This window comes from Rhinolophus ferrumequinum, chromosome 26, assembly GCF_004115265.2.
Source record: "Rhinolophus ferrumequinum isolate MPI-CBG mRhiFer1 chromosome 26, mRhiFer1_v1.p, whole genome shotgun sequence".
Lineage (NCBI taxonomy): Eukaryota > Metazoa > Chordata > Mammalia > Chiroptera > Rhinolophidae > Rhinolophus > Rhinolophus ferrumequinum.
In genome coordinates, this window is record NC_046309.1 from 22806571 (window position 1) to 22828227 (window position 21657).

Below are 21657 nucleotides of genomic sequence, written 5' to 3' on the forward strand. Positions count from 1 at the left end.
AGGTAATCTCAGTTCATAGACTGGAGGCTCTATGAGGTCAGGGATTCTGGGTTTTTTCCTCCATTGAAAATCCAGTGCCAAGCACAGGCTGGCACTTACCATAGGAGCTCACTAAACTTCTGCTTAATAAGTGAACTCCAATTTTCTCTAACCAAATAACTAGAGATCAGAGAGAATGGGGGATGAAAAGAAAAGAAAGAGCAAGCCCAGTGCTGGGCAGTTTTACTAGAATTGTATGGTGTAACCGTTTTGTTCACAACCTAGAAAATGAGTGTAAAATGGGTAAGGACTGGTTTTCTCCTTGTACTACAATGTGGTGTTAGAGTGGCATGACATGCTCTGGCCCTATAGGGACACTGGGACAACATTGAGGCAGGTTCAGCGAAGGGGCAGAGAGAGACACCCCGAGATGAACTATCTAAGGCCAAGAGTCCCAGTACCAGCAGAGCTCTTGGAAGCATCAGCAGCAAAGTGTGGTAAGGAGGTCACCAGCAGCCAAGTAAGAGGAAGACTGTAAGGGAGGGTTTGGGGCCCAGGTGCCGCATGCTTTACCAAGCAAATGAAACTTGGGCCTAGAAGACATGATGGAAATCAATAAAGACACATTAGACAGAGTTCGAATTTGTCCAGCACATTGTAATATACGAGGTCTGACAATTAGATTTGTCTGACAATCAGCAACAATGTTGCTAATCTTTTTTGATATCAAAGGGATTATTCATTATGAATTTGTACCAACTGAACAAACAGTTAACCAAGTTTACTATTTGGAAGTGCCGAAAAGGTTGCATGAAAAAGAGAGATGGCCTGAACTTTTTGTCAACAATTCATGGCTCTTGCATCATGACAATGCACCGGCTTACACGGCACTGTCTGTGAGGGAGTTTTGAGCCAGTAAACAAATAACTGTATTGGAACACCCTCTCTACTCACCTGATCTGGCCTCAAATGACTTCTTTCTTTACCTGAAGATAAAGGAAATATTGAAAGGAAGACATTTTGATGACATTCAGGACATCAAGGGTAATATGACAACAGCTCTGATGGCCATTCCAGAAAGAGTTCCACAATTGCGGCACTGGCATTGGTGCATAGTTTTCCAAGGGGAGTACTTCGAAGGTGACCGTAGTGATATTCAACAATGAAGTATGTAGCACTTTTTCTAGGATGAGTTTGCAAACTTAATTGTCTGACCTCATAGTTGCTAATCAATATTTTTCAAAATTATTTTACAAATAATATTCCAAATAACATTTATTTTTAAAATCCTAAGTCCTGTGTATTAGTGGATTTCTATTCACAGGTGTGACCATTAACTAATTCCTTAAGTTCGCTATCTTTTATCAAGAAAATGAGAATAATAATAGTAATAAGAAGAACCTTCCTCATGTGGATTCTGATAGAACTAAATATGAAATTTCCTTTAAAGTGCTTTGCAAAGCAGTTGACATATATTAAACACTCCAAAAAAAGTTAACTAGCAACTACTAGTAGTAGTTTAGTGTAATCCTTCTCTATAACCTAGAAAACCTATTTATAACTTTATAAACTGCAAAGTGAAACTAAAACTTTAACTCCTTTTGAATTTTTCCAAAACTAAGGGGCTCTCACCACCGCTGACTATCAAATAATGGCTAATCTATTAAATCCTCTTTTATGTGATTCTTAAACATCTGACATCTCACATTAGTCTCTTAAGAACGAAGCAGGAAGTACCTGGGAGAAGCACAAACTTGTGTGGACCAAAATAAAGCATAGCGTTTTTACTGTAAGTAGTGTGTAAACACACTCTCTGTTTTTAGGACTTTCCTCAAGTTTAGCATTGCGGTATAGCAGCAGAGCAGTTCTTTTCTGTTTCATTTATTTAAAGGAGCTCTGTCTTAAAGCTAAGTCTCTGTGGATGGAGTAAAGCTGGGACTGACCCAGTTATTGCAATATTTAAGTCTGTTCCTCTCTGTTTTGTTCAAGGAAAGATTTCCTTGCAAACAACCAACACAAATTTAAACAGAAGTAGCTCTTAGTCAACAGCTCTACGACACACAGACGAAACTCCTTGGGCTATTTCAGACCTACACTTGAACTTAAATGACATAATTTGGATCTAGGTCCTCCAAACACATCAATTCCTTAATAAAAATTTACCTTCATTTTATATACGTGCCATGGGCCAAAGAGTATCTTTGAGGAAATGGATACACCACAAGCTTAAAGTTATTATTAGGGCTTTGTTCTAGGCTAACACAGGGGAACTCAAAATTCCTTCCTTGCGATCTGACATTATTATATTATTACCTCCTCGTCGTATGCAGCTTTGACTCCAATAGTTGGCTATCTATGGTTTCTTAATATCTTTCATATGCTGCTACCGTATAAGGGTGCATCAAACCACAAATACAGATAGCATAGTACTTCAATAATGTATTTTTTGGAGGAAGACGATAGCTTCCACTTTGTGTTATGGGAAATGAATGCATTCCATTTTCCTGATGTAAACGGAGATATGATTGGACACATAAAAATGACCAGATCAGTGACATAGCAATGTTCTTTAAATGGGTAGTCATTGTATAAAGTTTCCGCTGACCGATCAATCAAATGCTTTTTGAGCACTCAGTAAGGCAAACCATAATGTTCTCCTTTCTGTTCTTTTTCAGTGGAAGTGTCAAAGTCATACAATTCTACACAAACAACTTTCCTCATGGAGTGCTCTGTGTTTTGACCATGACAACAGAAGAGCCCTGAATTCCGCTCATTTTCCTTGGTAATAAAAGTTATGTCTAGACGACTACTTCAATATTCTTGCCCCTGTGATTTCACTGCAATGACCAAACAGTATGAAAGATAGTTGTATTACTTTATGGAAGCTTAATTTTGCTTTGATGTTTTCCACATGAATTTTCCAGAGGAAAAGAAAGAAAGAAAAAAAAAATTGCTGACGACTTCAGAAAAACCAAACGTGAAAAACTCAGTATAAATTAATGAGCATCATTAATAACAATTTGAAATACACCCTCCAACAAGTATTATATTAATACAGAGTGCAACAAATAGAATAGCTGTCTCAATTCATCCACCATGAAAATAAGTTAATCCCTTTATTAATGTTAAACTTCTTTTCTCAGGAACATTTTCTAGAGTAAACCATAAAACATTATTGATTTAATTTACATCAGAATAATTAATGACTTAGAACTCTAACAATGATTCCAAATTCTTTTTAAGTATATTAAAGTCAGTATTAATTTACATGTAAGACAGAAATATTGAGGGCCATTTTCCCTGTTTTAAATAAAACCATGCATTCATTTCTCTCTCCTTTAATGGCAACTTCACAAACCAACTCAATCTGCAATTTTTACCCTATTTTTTGGTACAATAAAGTATACATGGTATTACTGTCAATTTGCTTCTCTGTATATTGATATTATTCACAAGTAAAAGTATTATATGTAAAACAAGTACATATTCAAAATATCAAGATTTTCATAATATCTGACGCTGTGAGACAAAAATAAAGAACATGCAGAGACTAGAACCAATTGCCAAAGTGAAATCTAATGAAGGCCAGAGATCCAAATACCAGAAATAGGTCAGGAGCATGGAACTATGTCAGAAGAGATTTTTCGTTACGGCTCTGAGCAAGCGTATTTCTACAGGACCATGTTATCCTCACATTCTTTCTCTCCAGTTGACCAGCAGTATGATTGGAGTCTATGGAGGTCTGGTTTGGCTGAGCGGTATCATAATAGAAGAGTCCACTCCTAATAGATGAGGACAGACACCAAGGGGGAGATCGGAAGCCAGGCAGAATCTGACAAGTTTCTGAAATGGTGTCTCAATATTCAATCTTAGCTAGGTAAGCTAAGGTACATTTGGCCTATTTTATATCCTGTAGATGACTAAATAATTAACCAATTAATTGAGCCAAAGCAGGAGGGGCTTTCATATCTGAACTACTAAATAATTGTTGGTCTTTAAAGATGTTCATTAGATGATTAAAATTTTGAATTTTTTTTTCCTATTCTTGGATTTTTAAACACTGAAGTTAATCTGTCTCTTCTCCAGGTGGAATTTAGACCATTAGATATTAGAATTTACATATTAAAGCCAAATGATTATTCTCTGACAGATAGGGACTATTTCAGGTATCTTCCTGACAACTTTGTGGGGACTTGTCTTCATTTAAATGATACGGGTGTCAGAGGATTCTACCCCAGTATGATTTCTTTAAATTTCATATGCATTTTTATTACAAATACATTAACATCAAAACCACCATCCAGCTTTGTTTGGGACTTAAAAAGTCCAAATGATTGTGTTAAAAAACAGAAAGATATTTGAATTCTTTATGTCCTAATCAAGCCACCACCTTTCCATAAACTGGATGAATTCAACCAGTCTTTTCAGCGACACTGCCATCTCCCTGACCTAAATATAATTCCTTCTCAGCATGTCAGCTACATGTCTTAGAAAGAAAAAAAAAATCAAATGATTATTTCTAGAAGGGTAGTCTTCATATTTTCTTTATAAATCTCTCATTTTCTGTACTATCAAGATGCCATATATATTTATATATATACATGAGACACACACACACACACAAAGGATGCCAAAAAATGTATATACATCTTAAGAAAGGAAAATTGTAATACTTAATATATACCAATAACAAAAGATGAATAAAAGTCATGTGCATATATATTTTTGGCACCCATGGTATATATATATTATATATATGAATTATTTTTCAGAGATTTAATACACTGTAATACAACTTTAGTGTTCTGACATCAGCACATCAGCTCAATTAACACCACTGTCTGCATGTCCCTGAGTGAACTTCAAGTTCTAAGCTGCTACTTAAATGCCTTTAAATAGATGGATGATGGATAATAAGTCATTTATATCTTGCTGTTTCTTACCAAATACATAAAATGTCTTAGGGGAAATAATTTTGTGGCACCCACGAATGTTCACGTCATTTTCAGTTAATTAGGGATGTGTAGTCATTGCCTAAAAAAAAATCCTGTGGGTTCTGGCATCACTCAGGGGTTCAAAGTCATGAGTTAACTGTTTAAAGTCTCTGCTATAGTTTGACTCTGTGGACCCAGCCAACTGAAGCTGAATTTAAAACTAGGATTCTAAGCAGTGGAAAGAATTCAAGCTATTATAGCTTTAAGTCAAATGGGGAAAATATTAGGTAACAGTGATAAAATATGAAAGTATGGATTTTTCCTTTCCTTCTTTTCCCTCTAAGAAAGAATGATACATGCTTATTTGGGAACCAAGTCTGTATTATGTTGTTTGAATAACTGGAATAAATTGATTTTTCAATCTACATAAATGAGTTGGAGACAAGAGAGTGGACAAAGAGACCAGTGAGGAGAAAGTTTGTACCAGATGGTGTTTTGGTGAGCCAGAAGGGGTTGCTTAAGGAGAGAAGGTTATAAAAACAGAATTTGGCAGAAATTTTATTGTGTGTTGAAAAAGGCTAATTGTCCCTTTGCTAACATTTTGTCTCCAACCTGACTTCCCTTAAAAAAAAAAATAAACTATTAAAAAATTTAAACTACTCCTCCAGGCTTTTGGGATCCGACCTGTTGCTGGAGGGGGTGTTTTAATTTGTTTGGTTATTTTTTTGCTTAACACAACATAATGCTCCAGCATTCTCTCCAAGGGGCCATTTTTGCCCAGGCCTCCAGCCATGACTGGCTCAATCCCCTGTGGCCAAGGCCAGGTCCAACTGCCCAGGTTGGCAGCTGGGTGCTCCACAGTCAGAGAAGCGGGGTGGAGAGTGAGGCACTGGCAGCCAAACAAAATTGAATTTAAAGAAAAAGTACATTACGTTTCTATTAGAAGAAAAGTTGAACTCAAGAATGTTCTTTCAAAATCTAGAGTGAAAAGTGACAAAAGTCCTTGGCCACCATTATCCATCAAATGATTTGCAATTGGGGTTTTCAGCTACATCTTGCCACCACCATGTACCGCTCAGAGAATGTTGCTCTTCACTCTGTATTTTCTTCGATCCTCCCAATTCTGGCTGTTACTTACCAAGTCACTTAAACCATTCACAGTATCCCAGGAGCTTGAGTTGACATTAGAGCACATGTTTCTGACTAGAAATTTTCTAAACTGACAGGAGACTCTAGTTTTTTGCTTTTTGTTTTTGTTTTTAGTTTTGCTTCCACCCCCTCAGCCATATTCTACATAATTAAGGGCTTTTCACCCACAAATATTTAAAATGTTGTTTCAATAGCTTATAAACAGCAAAATATCCTATTAAAATCTGTCCGATAGGTAAAATTGCCCTTAATTAAAAACTCAGAGTACACCTGGCATATTGCTCATTTTGCTCTTGGCACAACACGTGTAGATTTACCAATAAATCATGTAACTGGAAAATTTTAAATATTACTTTGTGGGTGGTATGTCTGCTTTTTATAGCCTGCTCTGAATATAGTTTAAAGTTCTTTCCCTTAAGTGACACAAGTTCTTCTAAAATTGGCTGTTGACTGACCAACTCCACACAGCACTGAGAGAAGGAATCTAGAAACAGAAACATTTCAAAATACTGAACTAAAAAAGATAAATCAGGCATAACCAGTTTACTTAACCATGTAATCTTGCTCCTGTGCTTCTTAATTCTGTATTTAGATTCAGAGTAAACTTTCTGCTTCTGCAATATTTGGAACACAAGGATAGAAACAGTTATGGCTTTATATGTTAACGATAAAAACAGCTCTACTTCCCTACTTTGTTCAAGAGAAATATTTCACTTCCAGTCGTGACATTGTTAGTATTCAACAATACTAAACACCACCATCACAACTCCCAAAAAATAGGAAAAGAAAAACAGACACCTATTTTTTGTTGTTGTTCTTTTAAACCCTATTGTCAACGAGAGATGACAAGAACGCTATATGGTTATGATTTACGAGTGTAGTGGAGTTTTAGTGAGAAACTAATCTGTTCATTTAGGAGTTCGCCATGTCTGGCTTTGACTGGAACTGTGGGTAAGGCCTCATAGTAAGCAATATATCCTAAAGAAAAAGAAGAGGTAGTTGGCAAGAGAAATCCAAGGATAACAGGATGACATGAAATAGGAGGGCAGTCTTTAATACGTTACTCCTATATTCCATAGTCTCCCTTCCACTCCTGGTTTTAGGTAGGGAGCTAAAACAATACTCAAAAGTACGTTCTTGGTTTTTTTGTTCAAATTATCTGTGCGAGATCAAGAGTGTAACATTACATGCAACAGAAAAAAATATGTAACATAAAGAAAGATTTTTGTTGATTTTGTTTACTACTAAACCAATTTATGTTTGACATAGTCAGACTTCTGAGAACACCAAGGAACTTCGAGCCCACGGGCAAGGCAGTGACTGGTACAATGGGCCACGGCCCCAAGAGTTTTGGCAGCAGCCAGAGGAGCACCTTGGTGTCCCTGACACTGGGCATAGTACCCTAATGCAGACAATGACAAGCACAGCCACGTGAGACTTCAGGGGCAGAGCCCCTCCGGTGGGCATGACCAGTAGGGTCCATCAGCTTCAGAGATCACAGGGGACCAGAGCGGAAGTGGAGCAAATGCTGCCATAGTATCAACTATGAAAGGGTTGTACTCATGAGGATAGACCCTCTAAGACAAAGAGCGCATTTGAGGGCATCACAATGATTAAAAATGCTACAGAAACATAAATGCTAGATGTCTGCCTTGTGTCGGATAAAGCTGGTGTTTACTTGGAACGCATGAGTGCGATGTAAAGTCCAGCATCTGTGTAAATAGTTAAGCATCCATTCTCCTTGGCCACTGCGCACACTACAACAGCTGTTACTATAGTAAATATCACTCTGGGCACAACCACAGATTCTTCCTCATCCCCCATCTCTTTCGAATGTCTCACTGGACATAGATGGGGATGAAAAGCCTGTTGGTAATTATTAGAACCTAGAGCTTGACTCCATTTTGTATATAAGCTCCAAACGTTTTACCCAGTTCTAACACTGAATGTTGCAAGAATGCAATTCTAAGGTCAAGCAAGGGAACACCATACTTTGTTTTGTTGGTGATGTTCTCAAGAGTTGTTCACCGGTTTGGAAAGGCACGTCACCAATAACAATGAGACCGATGGAATCTTAGTTTTCTCTCAGTGTAACCACGCCAATCTGAATTTGTATGTGTCACATTCATGGTGATTCAACATATAAGAGGGAGCATTTGATTATTTGATTACACCCTATGGTGTCATTATGTCTAAACACTTACATGCTGAATTACAAACATTTATTAAAGTTCTTTCTTTTTATTTGTCTTTTATATTAAATGTGGGGCATTATACTGATTTGTTGAAATAATGTGTATAGGTAAGTTACAGATATTTCCTTCCATATCAACCAGAGATAAATAAATATATTTGTTATCAAAAGATACTGTGGGGTCTTTTAGGAATGGGAAGATTGCTTTAGGATGACCCAAAAGCAACTGGAAGCAGGATTTGAGATGAAAGAGTCTGAAGATAGTGAGTGTAGGTGAAGACAGATAAATATTTTTGTGACCATTTTAAGATCCTAGTTTTATTCCCACGTTAGTAAATTTTGAAAAACATGGATCTCACCAAATTAGATAAAAGTAGTAGTTAGTAATTATCAACTAATATTTATAGAAATACTGATTGAAGTAACAATCATAATACTTAACACTGTGGGTTGCTCACTGCGTGCGAGGCATTGTTCCAAGTACTTTAAAGGTATTAACTCATCCTGCTGTCTCAGCAATTCTAGGAGACAGAGTAATAATCATCCCTACATTGCAACCAGAAAACGGAAGCTCAGAAATGAAGGTAGGAAACCTACCCAAGGACACTGGGCTGTTACATGGCCAAGGTGGGATTCCCACGTATGTAGCCTGGCCTAGTCTGCAGCTAGCCATTATCCAACAGCAGATATGAAATTAGATCAAAGCAATTGCTCATTCTGAAAACCATTTTCGAGAACCATTAATTCCACAGAAATCATCTGTTTCCCACAAAACATAATCTGGTTCTACTTACATTAGTAATCCATACCCCCAGATTCATGCTTTATAAACCAGTTTGGCAGTCCAGTCAGTGAATTCTAAAATCCCTCCCATGAAGGTCAGAAGTACAGCTCCAAAATTGCAAGACAAGTAACTCTTGGACCTTCCAAGTGGCACAAGGTGGTCACTATCATTCCAGGTGCCCAGACCTGAGGCCAGTGGCTACACCTACACCTGCGTCACCCTTTGCCCCAGGCACATGGCTGTAGTGTGAGGTTTGTCTGGTAAATTGTCTACTTTGCCTAGAAGAATTGTGGATGGTTTGGGGAGCTGAGCCCGGAGTGGGCATATCAGAAAAAGGGTAACAGAAGAAAGGTAACAAGGACGTGCCAGTGAGCACGGAGGACCTGAGCTCTGACTACCAGGCCAGACAATTTCCTTCTGCTATTAAGTTCCCTAAACAAAACCAAAAACAATCTCTGTCTGCAACAAATTCACTTACCATCCTCTTACATGTAAATATTCTGATAAATAAGAAATTATAAAGATTATCTTCATCGATGAAATAAGAATTAAAAAATGGGTAAACAAGTTCAAGCTCTCATTAGGCCCAGCGATCGTTAACCTTTGTTAAATAGCTCCTTCCTTATATTCTTGCATTATAAGATGGGCTTAAAATACAGTGTAGGGGTATATAGTATAGTACTTGAGATATGGATCTGCTTCGTTCCAGTTGTGTAACCTACAGGTTCTTGGAGCTTCCATTTCTTTATCTAAGAAGGCATGACACTATCTGCCCATAGATGGTTATAGAAGGTTAGAGAATAAGTATGTAGTGTCTGGCAAATAATAAGCAAAAATTAACATTACCTCTTATTATCTGAGGGGCATTTATCTGTAAAATAACCTTGTGGTGTAAAACATGAAGCCCTACTCTAGTTATCTAGAAAACAAACTCAAAACTAGTACTATTAAAATTCTGTTTGATGACTGTCTATATACTCAACCTCTAACTCTAGGTAATACTGACCTATTTCTTTCCATACCAGAATGCCTCCAAAAAGAACAACATATATTTTGGGGACAGTTGTATGTCAATGTGGAAGGTAGAAAACCTCATTGAATTTTTTTCTCCAAATGAATTCATGCATATCTTGAGTAACATAGAAGCAATGACTTATATATTATTTTATAGATTTATAATACATATTCTTTTATAAAGCATTTTTTATGGCAACTCTATGAGGAAAGAGTAGTCAGTACAATCGCTCCTATTTTACAAGTCTAGGAAAGAGGTACAAATGGACTAAGTACTTTTCCCTGAGTCAATGTAACTATAGTTAATAGCTGGGTGGAACCAGAATTCAGGTCTTCTCATTGCAGGACCACAGGTTTTCACACTTCTGCCTTCACTGTGTGGGGAAGTTAGATTTCTTCTGACACCTTATGTTACAAACCTTAGCAGTACATACTTTCTTATGGACTCTTAGAAATGGGTGAGACAAGATGGGCCTTCAAAAGGCCCTGTCAGTTTATATGAATGAATTACCTACTTTTTTGTCCTTTTGAGGGTAAGTTCACCCTTTGATATACTACATTGTCCTGTGAAATGACTAGTGGGATTGTACTGCTGCGATGACTCTATGATGCCACTAATTAAAATAATCCAAGGAAAGAGAAAGTTCCATATTTTACCATTAGATGGTGCTAAGAGAAGTTTGAAGAAAATAGTCTCAAAAGTTACTGATGCAATGAATCACAGGATTTGATTGGGGTTGACTATAAAATAGTCTATGCTTCTTTCCCAGACCGAAGCACATCCAACCTATCATCAAAGAGTAAAAAAACATCTTCCAAAGCTACTCTATTCATTGAGTTAATTATACTTCTGCCAAATACATATCCTTTCTAATCACAACTTCAACTACAAATGAAGGCTTCTGCAATTCTACTTAGCGAAATGAATGTATTTCACTTTGTTCATAGCTTGCTGCAACTCTCATTTTGGGTCTTTATCAATATATTTTTCAACAGAATGTATCACATTAGAAGGCACTAAATGCCTGTTAATGTACTGGTCCTAATATATTATTAATTATTATAGTTACAATGAGAAGTTCAAGAAACTAGTCATAACATACATGATCTTCCCATGAAAAAGACCTATGTAACATACACTGTATGAAGTCGTGTGGATTACAGTTGATGCATCACTTGCGTGGGCTTTTGTTTTCTGATACTGATGCTATCTTGCAAATCCAAAGTCAGTTCATGGCCCTGAACTGCGGTGAAAATGAATAAATAAAGAAATTCTGATAAATGAGAAATTTTTACTAGCACTTTCTCTGTCATACATTTTAAGTTTTTTGTTGTTGTTGTCGTTCAATATCTCTACCACCGGAAGAAGACTAGGAAAGATATCTCGAAGTTCAACATTGTCTATCCCCCAACACTAAACACACTCTCTATATAATATATATAACATATATGTACATATGTGTATGTATATATGTATATATATATATATATGTATGTATGTATGATAGATTTTTTAAATGTGTAAGCAAACTAATCAAAGTTAGAGTAATAGTGCTCATTCATTTATTGGGTTTACTCACAAAACAAAACAAGTATGAAAGTTTCAGGATTCATTTTCACCTCTTCGGCAGCAAAATCCTAGGCCTTGAGTTTGCTCCACGCCCTTCTTGACCTAGCTCTTGTAATCTTCAAGTAGTACAGCCCCAATTGCTTAAAAATAAAAAGTTTGGCGACTTCTGTAAGAACTTTTTCATCTATTTTGAAGCAAGTTATGCTTTTTAGTTATCTTATCAAGACTTCAGATTCACTGCTGATATTTCTGTTGCAAAAACAGTGACTCTGGATGAATTGCTACGGGGAAAATATCAGTCATTTGTTGAAGAAAATGCAAACAAATGTTGTATAGTTTATTTTAGCAGCCTACATATATTCTGAGTCATGGAATGTGTCTGCACATAGCTGGGAATAAACTATTAATTAATAGATGCAGGCTGGGTAAACAAGATAACCAAATCCATGAAGTACAAATACAGCTTACTGAATTTTTATTATGTAGTGCAAATAAAAGTTTTTATTATGTAATCTACTTTCAGTGTTTAAAGTTCTTCATGTTTTAAGAAGTTGTTTTGCCATTATTTAGATGCAATCCTACCTGCCTATTTATCGTTGAAATAAGTAAACAGGGACCTACAGGAGAGAATTAAACAACAGAAGTGAATATCACTCTTAGCACCTCTTCCTTTACAGTCTGTTGAAAATCAGAATTAATCACCAGAATCACACATAGTATAACTTTGCTACACACTGTCGTACCAAGGTACGACAGTGTGGCACAAGGTAACAAACTCCCTAAGTGAAATAGATTATCTACACGATGGCATGAGGGACAGAGGTCACAAACCAGAAATGTAAAGTTTTATCAAACCAATTCAACTTGAAAAGGTCAAGACCTTTTAGATTTGCTCTCCCAACAGAAGAGGAAGGGAGCAGCTCCCTCACCTAGTAGGTCGTTAGTGCAACTTCAGCGAAGTCAAGGAGCTCCCAAATGTTTACTGGAAAATGGACATGCTGCCCGATATTCAGATTGGTCGGATGCCAAATGTGCACTGTATAAAGGCCTGAACAAGACAAGAGCAAGGGATACCTTTGGGTCAATGAGCTCGGTTTAGTTTCTCCAAAGACAAGAGAAAGTGAGTCTTCGAAAGCTCACACTCACCTACACTGACTTTCCCTCTTTCCTTGCCAGCGGCCAGCCGTGAAGCACTGTGTAGTATATATTCCAGCCACATTGACAAGCTTGCTTCTTAGCTTTTAAGAAATGCCAAATGGAAGGAAGAATTACGGAGTTTCCGTCTACCAGGTTATACAGTAAGCAGCAGGTATTTTCCCCCCACTTTCAAGGACATGAAGCAAGACTATCATTCTCCTGAAATCTTCATTTGATTTTTGGCTGCCTTTCGTCATTTAGAGATTTATGGTTCACAGGCAGAGGGGTGACTTCTATGAATAGCTCAGACCGTGTAGGTGATCATTGCAATTGCATGATTCAGGAGTTTCCGTGAGGTTCTGACTGGTGTGTGGTGGTGTCGAAAATTCTTATCAATAAAATTATTCATTTGGATTTAAGTACATGAAAAAGTGTACATTTGGGAGAGGTGAGAAGAACGGCACTAATTATCATATTAGCTAGATCTGGAGAGCAGAGGCAAGGTCTGAGAATATGTGAAAACTGGGATTCAAGGTAGAAAGTAAGAACCAAGCTTGGCACGGAAAGGCAAATCGACATATAAGCCAGCAGAAGGGCACTAAGCAGCCAGTAGATAGATAATACCCAGATCTTGGTGCTGAAGAGAAGGAAAGATAAATATTCCCTTATTTAAAAATTACTGGGGTGGGGGAGTTCTGTCTGGAGAATTCCATGGGCTTCATCGTATAACCCATCAGTAAGTATTTATCAAACACCTATACCAGGTCATCCGTTGTTTTGGTCCGTCCAACATCTCTTCCGTCTGTTGGGCATCGTTCTTTCCTCTCCATATGGAGCTGGTGGAACTGCCAGTCACATTTCCTTGCTTCCTCCATCCACTCCTCACTGTTACAGGCTGAGTTGTGGCCCCTCAAAATCCATACGTTGAAGTCCTAACCACCCAGAATGTGACTGTATTTGGAGAAAAGGCCTTAAAGAGATGATTAAGTTGAGATCATTCCGGTTTCAACTGGGATTAAAATGAGGTCATTTGGTGAAAGGCAGGAAGAGGAGCGGGCATCAGAGTGTGCCCTTGAAAAGACAGTGAAAGGAGGAGCTTGGCTGGAACAGAGAGTTAGGTTGGGGGAATAGTGGGTGAGCACGGAGAAGGGTAGACTGCCTCAGCCTGTGGGGGGTCTTGAATACCACCCTGGGGAGTTTGGCGGAGTGAAGTGGTTAGGAAAGTAGGCTCCCGAGTCACACTGCCTATGTGCAGATACCACTTGTTAGACATGATTCTGGAAAGTTCAACTAACTTGGCTACACCCAAGTAAAATAAGAATAATATTGGTATCTTCTTTCTGGAGATATTGGGAGTATTAAATGAATTAATATATGTATGTATACAGGTAAATATATATTTTAAAAACATATTAATATATATTTTACATAGATATTATATAAATCAGCAAGATATATGATAGTACATATTTTTATTTTAACTCAACAATGTCGTGTGAATATTTTTCTATGCTAATAAGTTTATTAATTTTTAATACATTTTTAATTCATCAGTTTTCCATTGATAAATATGTCATCATTTTTCTCACACTTGAATTGCATGCACTTTAGTATGTAAAGATTGTAAATAGGGAAGGTATGGATAATTGTGTAATTTCACTAAGTTTACATATTTTTCTTTCTTTTTATCTATATTTTCTATTCTTCCCACAATGAATGTATAATAAAGGCAAAATTAAAAGCAAAGGTAGAAGGAATTTTAAAAATGCATGTTTGATCATTTTTAAAAATGTGATTTCTATTTTCAATAACTTCCCTCTCAGGAGTGGCCAAAAACCTAAACAGGATACAGGGAGGAAAGAGAACAACATTTCTGCTAACTTTCATGCTGGGTACATAGAAAGAAACACAAACGTATTTCCCATCCCCGCTGACTGCTCTTTACTCTCTCTATTCTAGAGTTCCTTATCTAGAAGAGTGATTCCCAGACGGAATTCTCTGGAGCTGCTTCTAGGGGGTTGCTCAGGGTCCGGAAGTTACCTTCACAGGCTACCAGGAGGAAAAAAGAAAGGGCAAAGGAGAGAATGAAGAGGGAAGGATCATACCTGTTATTCATCAAAGCAATTTCATTTCTTCATGAAATAGGGCTTCTGAGATTTTTTTAAGATTTAGAGTTTATAAAAGAAAAATAATCCACCTGGCATCCACTGTAATCTAGATCAATTCTCTTTCTTTCTGAGTTAGGTTTTCTGGTTATAGCTCAGACATTCTTGCTTTCTTTCCCAGGATCCATGGGGAAAAAATGCTGAAGCACAATAGTCAGCAAGAAGTATTGGATTTATTTCCTCTGCCCTAAATGCAGAACCATTAAGATGAAGAAAACTACCTAGAGAGTTAATCTATAGGAAGTACTGAAAGATCGCTGGATAAGTAACGTGAGAAAATTCTCACCGTTGTCTTCCTACTCCATCCTTCTGGCAGTCGGCACTTAGCCTCTCCTCTAAAGAAATGGTGAACAAATTTTTAAAGCATTTGGGGTTGAAATGGTATAAAACATGAAACTGCTAAAGGGAAGTACACGCCATATCCAGCCTGCATGAATGAGGATGAACCAACAATGTGAGAAAGTGTGAAGTTTATGCTTTTAGACAGCAATAAAGTGATCAGTACTACCTAGAAGGTGTTACGGCATCATGTAATTTACGGGTACCTGTCTGCCTTGTGTGTGTAATACTATGACAGTTCTCTAGTTCTTTCATAGATGCAAATATCTTATTATTCAAAATTGGTAATTATACCTTAGAGGAATCAGCCAATATTTTCAACTTCTCTTGCTTCTGTTCTCTGCCCTATAGCACCAACTCTGTATTGAGCTTGTAATGGGTAAATGGATAAATCATCCAAGCATTGCCAAGACGCTCTGCTGATGGGCAGGGCTCCCCTTCCAGAACTCTAACCCCCTCCAGTAGCATCCTCTCAAGTCTCATTCAAAAATGTTACAATGGCTATTGCATACCAGGAATGATAACCATACGCTAAACTTGAGAAGTGAAAACTGAGGTTCTGCCCTCAGGAAATCTCAGTCCTTGTGGGGAGACAAACACATACAAATAGTACTAAGATACAATGTGGTTTGGCTATAGTGGAGGCTTTCACAGGTACAATAGGAGCACAGAGGAAAGAAAGTGTCCATTTTGCTCAGCAAATCGGATAGACTTCACTTGGAAGACACTCTTGAGTAATAATAGTTTCAATTTTCAATATGAAATACATACATCAGTGTTCCTAGTAATCACCTCTGGGTGGTGGATTCAGGATATTTCTTTTCTTCTTCATATTTTCTTCAGTTTTAAAACAATATGTTCAATTTGGAAGGAATGTGTCCTTGGCCCACCACCTGACTTTTCGGAGGCTTACAGGTGAAGGACAGCTTAAATTCCATGTCCTGGTGTCGAACTTGTCTAGCGCAACGGATGGCTGAAACTGTTGGGAGACATTCTTTGACAAACCACACCAAAGCCATCTGCACACTGTGCTGGGTTTTCCTATGAAATACAGTCTAACCATGGAGGGGAGGGTCTTCTCTACCTACACTGAATTGAACAGAGCATTAAGAACTACAATTTACTTCTATCAGCGTTAGATTACTTGGAAATTCCTCCCATATTCCTCTATGTTGTGAGTGCTAGGAGTAGTTCTTAATTTTTTTTAATGTGTTTTCATAAGTTTTTTTAGAGGGAAATTAGAAAAGGTTTCTTCAGGTGCCACTGGTCAGTTGTGTTGGTGGTGGTGGTTGAGCTGACAATTGTAGGAGTTGTGTAACTCCATCTTACAAGTGAGGAAAATCCTCGAAAAAGAACAGCAAACTCTGTGATTTTCTCCAGTGTTTGTTGTGTGAAGCAAAGAAATCAGATTGTACGGTTTTTTTGTTTGTTTATCTGTTTGTTTGTTTATTTAATGGGTAGTATGGAAGAAAATATGAATGTTGTAGGTGCCTGAAGGGAAATATTTCAAGTGGCAGACTCAGTGGTCCAGGCTTGGTAGGAAAAAAAAAATTATGATCCAAAATGGCTGATGGACTTGGAGAAAGTCGCAGAAATAAGAGTACCAGAAGACTCACCTGAGGTTCCAGTCTCAGGGGCATTGAAGACGTGAAAAAGCCAGAAAGAGTGTGATTATAAAGGAGTGAATTAGTTTAAGCTTTCAAAGGTAGAGTATTTCTCCACGATGCAAGTCCCTGAGCAAGGCTGCTGAAGGAGGCTGAGGCTGATGGGAAACGAAAGTCATGGATTTGATGAGATCAAAGAGCTGTGAGGGTAGCATGATGAAAGGGTCATCGTTTGGACAAGAATGATGTCAGATGTGAAGTAGAGAGGAAGAAGTTAACCCAGGTGATCATTTTCTTATTAACTCGTATGTTGAGTGGTCAGAATGTTGGTAGAGGATAAGAAGGAGCAGTGAAGAGATACTGACAACCCCTCACAACGCCAGAGATTAAGGTTTTCATGGAAAACCCAGCTGCACTGTCCTCAGGGGTTAGCAAAATTACTTTTTTGTGAGGAAAATGGAAGCTGGAGTTACGGAGGTTTAGGGAAATGTGAAGATGTGCAAAGGGGAGGGAGCATAGAGAAGTATGGGATAAGGAGGTGGGGTGAAACCTTACAGGTCACAGAATACAGAAAACCTTTACAGGGATGAGAAACATGAGGGAGATTTCTTTAAGTTTCCAACTTTGCAACTTTGCTAAGTTACATCTTGGTGATACCACGTGGCCTTGTACTTTCCTGTCTTCAACTCCTTTTCTTAGAGACCAAAATAGCTTATGGTAAAGAGTCTATAAATTTGACGACAGGCCAAATACTGAAAATGTGCAGGTTATCTAGCCTCTCGAGCTTCTAAATTTATTATTCATTTGTCATGTCACATAACAGGCCCCTGAACGTTTGGGTGTGTGACTTCTGTTCCAGATAAAATTTATCCCTGGATCAAATTCAAGCATCAGAGAGCTAGTTACCCGAGGCTCACTGTTCAGTCCCTAGACAGACTGTGAGCAAGCCTAATAAACCTGTCTGATTTATGAAGGGGACGGGGGAAAGATGACTCCAGCTACAGTCTCCATAGTGGACTGTATTTTTCAGAGACAAGAATGGAAGTGGGAAGGCTATGAGAGAATGCTGACTTGGAATAGGCTGGTCATGGCAGAGACAGAGACAAGCAGATGGATATGGTCAGCTTTGCAAGTGCATGGCTTGCTGGTGAACTGCAGGAGAAGTTGAATGCACTTCCAGATATCCTACCAATTAGAAATGTATTGGGTTTGCAAGCTTCTTTTATAAAATGCAAATACATCTAAGAGGCTTACGACAGAGGTGAGAGTGTAATTTAGTCTGCATTAGTTTCATCAGCTTACTTACTTCCTGCTGTCACCCAGCTGAAGTCAGTCATACTAGAGACATGATTTTTGCTTGGGGAAAGCATTTTTTTTTTTTTTTTGTATAAAGAACATAATAGTGTGCGGGACAGGGGTGGCAGTCTTTGGAAGATAGAGGCGTGAAGAAGCACCAGGAGACACGGAGACGGGTGGCAACATTGGAGAGCGCAGAGAACAAACAAACTTTGGCCTTCTGACAAAGTACGCCTGTCTCGTAGAGATAAGTCCCCAATCTTCTCTAATACTGAGAATGTCCCATTCCTTGTAATCTTATTGAAGGAATACATTCCTCCAAGTAGAGCAGAGGGGAGGGGAAAAAAGGAAAGCAATAAGAATCTTCCAATGGTGTTAAGTACCAACAATTTCCACGTTGCTTTGTTTAAATTCAAGCGAGGCCACCTGATTCTCGGACAACATTTCACTGCTATCCTATGATAAACAGGAATTTTTAGACCTGGAATATTAAAAACAATCATCAGTGCCATGTGAGAATACATAACTATGATTGATCCATACTTGAAAATAAATTCAATAGTTATTTTAAAGACGTGTTTTATATTTGGTAGTAAACGTCTATACTTTTTTAAAGTCCAGTCTTGTTTATATACAATCAAAGGTGTGAAATTTTATTTATTGCTTTCCTTTTTCTTTATGTACTCACTTGTTACTTAAAAAATGATGATACAGATCCTGAAATGTTCCAAGTGCTATGTTTGGGTACATTGCAAACTTCACGTGACAGGCGGTGCTCAAAGTTAAGATACCACTGGAAAAAATGAGTAATGGCCAAAAATTTGGCTCATTTCTAACCCTGACTTCTTGGATGGTGATGGCGCATAAAAAAGAACAAAAACAACTCACCACCCAAATAAAACAGTTCTCTGATGTTCTGTTTTGTACTTATATTCCAAATATGGAAAAGACATCCCTTTTACCAAAAAGCCAAACTTAATAAAAAGCAACAAAAAACATTAGCAACAAGTGTGGGCCAACAAAAAATGATAAAACTTGTGTTTCTTAAAGCAAAGCATTCAATGGCAAGATAAAAATAAATCTTTGCGTTACCCCATAAAAATTCCATGGATGTGTGTCTTTCAGTGTGAGTCACTAGTCTCAAGGCAGGTACACTGCTTAGCTTTGGGTAGCTTTGGGATGGAACAGACTGTTAGTCTCATGCTGTCTTCAAGCTCTTCTCTACGTCTGATTCAAACTCTGTCCTCCCCGCTTGCAGGGTTCCAACCACATTTACCAGCATGCTCATCCCGCCTTCCTTAGCATCCCTGTCTCTACCTACTGCTTAAGATAAGACCTAGGATAGCACATTAGTATTGGGAAAAAGGCACGGTGGAATCCTGCAATCTCATTATGGATCACAGCCAAACATCGTATTTCTATAGATAAGAAAACCGAAGCACAACAAGACTTTAAAGCCTGGTCAGGATTATACATTGCTTAAGCTTCAGAGCTACACCTTGTCAGGTGTTCTCTGAAACTGCTCAGACACTCTTCTCCACGCATCTTTTACATTTCTGCACATTTTGCAAACAGAGGCACTGACAACCTTGGTTCTAAACTATCTTTTCAAAGACATTTATATAGCAGATAGCCTTGAAATACAGAGATGACATCTTACTCCCGAGCAAAGAGAAGGTTTTGTCCAGTATAATGAAAATAATGTCTCCCTCGGGGGCAAAAGGCAGACATGCTCACTGCCTGTTATAAAACAATCAAATTCCCTAAGGTCGGAGTTCCTCTCTTGAACCAAAAACCACAAGTATACAAGTGTCACCTACCCACTTCTCATGGCCCTGTGGGAACTGGGATTCAGTGAACCGGGACAAATGATGTTCGTCTGCTTACTGAGATTGCTGTAAATAATAGCGTCATTTGTCTCTGACCCAGGAGCACCCACAGAGCTGTGCAGGCTGACTTGTGAGCTTGGAAGTAGGAAGAAATCGCAGACCCTTCACAGTTGTTGACAGAAACATAAAATTGTAGGGATAATCAATCATATAAAGGGAAAATATTAAGTATCGAGAAACCCGTTGCTTGATTTCTCAAATCTAGGATGATCCGGTTACCAAGTTTTGAGTATTGTATGTTAGGTATAATATATAATATTTTTTTTTCTTCAAATCAGTGTTTACACACACACACACACACACACACACACACACACATACACAATTATGGAATCTATTTTTAAAATTTAGTCTATGAAAAGTCCTCATTATCCTCACTTTATAGATTAAAAGAACAAAAACAAAACCCTGAAATTAAGTCACATAGCTAATAGGTGGCAGATCTAAAATCTCTGGTTTCAAAATTTGTGTTTTGCCTTCCTCCAAATAAAACACAGCTAAAAATGCCATGGGACATTTTGGTTTTAAATAAATAGCTAAGTTATATAGTATTGTTTTAGTTTTACTACCTTACCTTTTTAATAGTACTGTATATTTAGGTACTGACATGTTGCTACTAATCTGTATTCAATATTAAATATTCAGTATCCATAACAAATAAAATGTTTTTAACCTTGTGAATGCTGAGTTTATATTATATACTACATATTCATAGAAAAAGACTATAACAAAAGCTATTGTTTATAAAGTTTAAATTATAAAATTATGCTGGAGACATATTCTTTTAAAACTACACATCTAAGAAAACATTACAAGAGGAATAATTCCATTTAAAAGGCTCTATATTACATAAAACTATCTTGTTAGTCACAGAGATAAATAGAAAATAATACACTAGACAGAGTGGAGAGTGGATTCTATGTGTTATATACAACTTGTAGATGTTCTTAAGAATAAAAAATGTTTAAAGCAAAAGAAAACAGAAAAAAATCTTCTTAATTATACGGAAGCAAATATAAAATATAAACTTATATAATGGTTGTTTGGGGACTTTTTTTTAAACTGACAATCCATTTCTGGCTTGTATAAATGGACATTCACTCCTATGATTCTATTCTGCTAACTCCAGTGCTAAAGAAACTTGATAATCCGGGTCAATCAGTTTGAAATGTAAATAGCAACAGCAAAAAAACTTAAAGATGTAGGCACTCTTCAAAATGTAAACAATTTTTTTTCAAATTGCCTTAAGTGTATTTCTAGATATTTATTAGCAACGTATTAATAGAAATAATTGCTTTAGATGCTTCTCATAAAAACATTACTCTTTTTTCATAAAATAAAAACTATCCAGTTGATATTTACAAAAACAAAACAAACTTAGAGATTATAGAGTCAGTTACAACTGTGATATAAAACAAAACTACAGAACCAAGTTTATACAGCTATTATTTATTTTAGATGAGTTACTTAAATTGAAATTTTAATTGCTGATTCATTTTTATTTTATTTTAACCCTTGGTAAATAACAGTAGAAGACTGTAATCTTTATAATGGGACATACCGATGTGGTTTATTTTTGTTGTGGAAGCAGAAGCCCCATGGA

At 37.3% G+C, this 21657-nt stretch overlaps 1 protein-coding gene across 4 annotated transcripts in view; it reads right to left on the minus strand.

Annotated features, from left to right (window-relative positions):
- CPED1 (cadherin like and PC-esterase domain containing 1) overlaps positions 1-21657 on the minus strand; it is a 251594-nt gene that overhangs the window by 165937 nt on the left and 64000 nt on the right. The gene's annotated exons all lie outside the window — the stretch shown is intronic.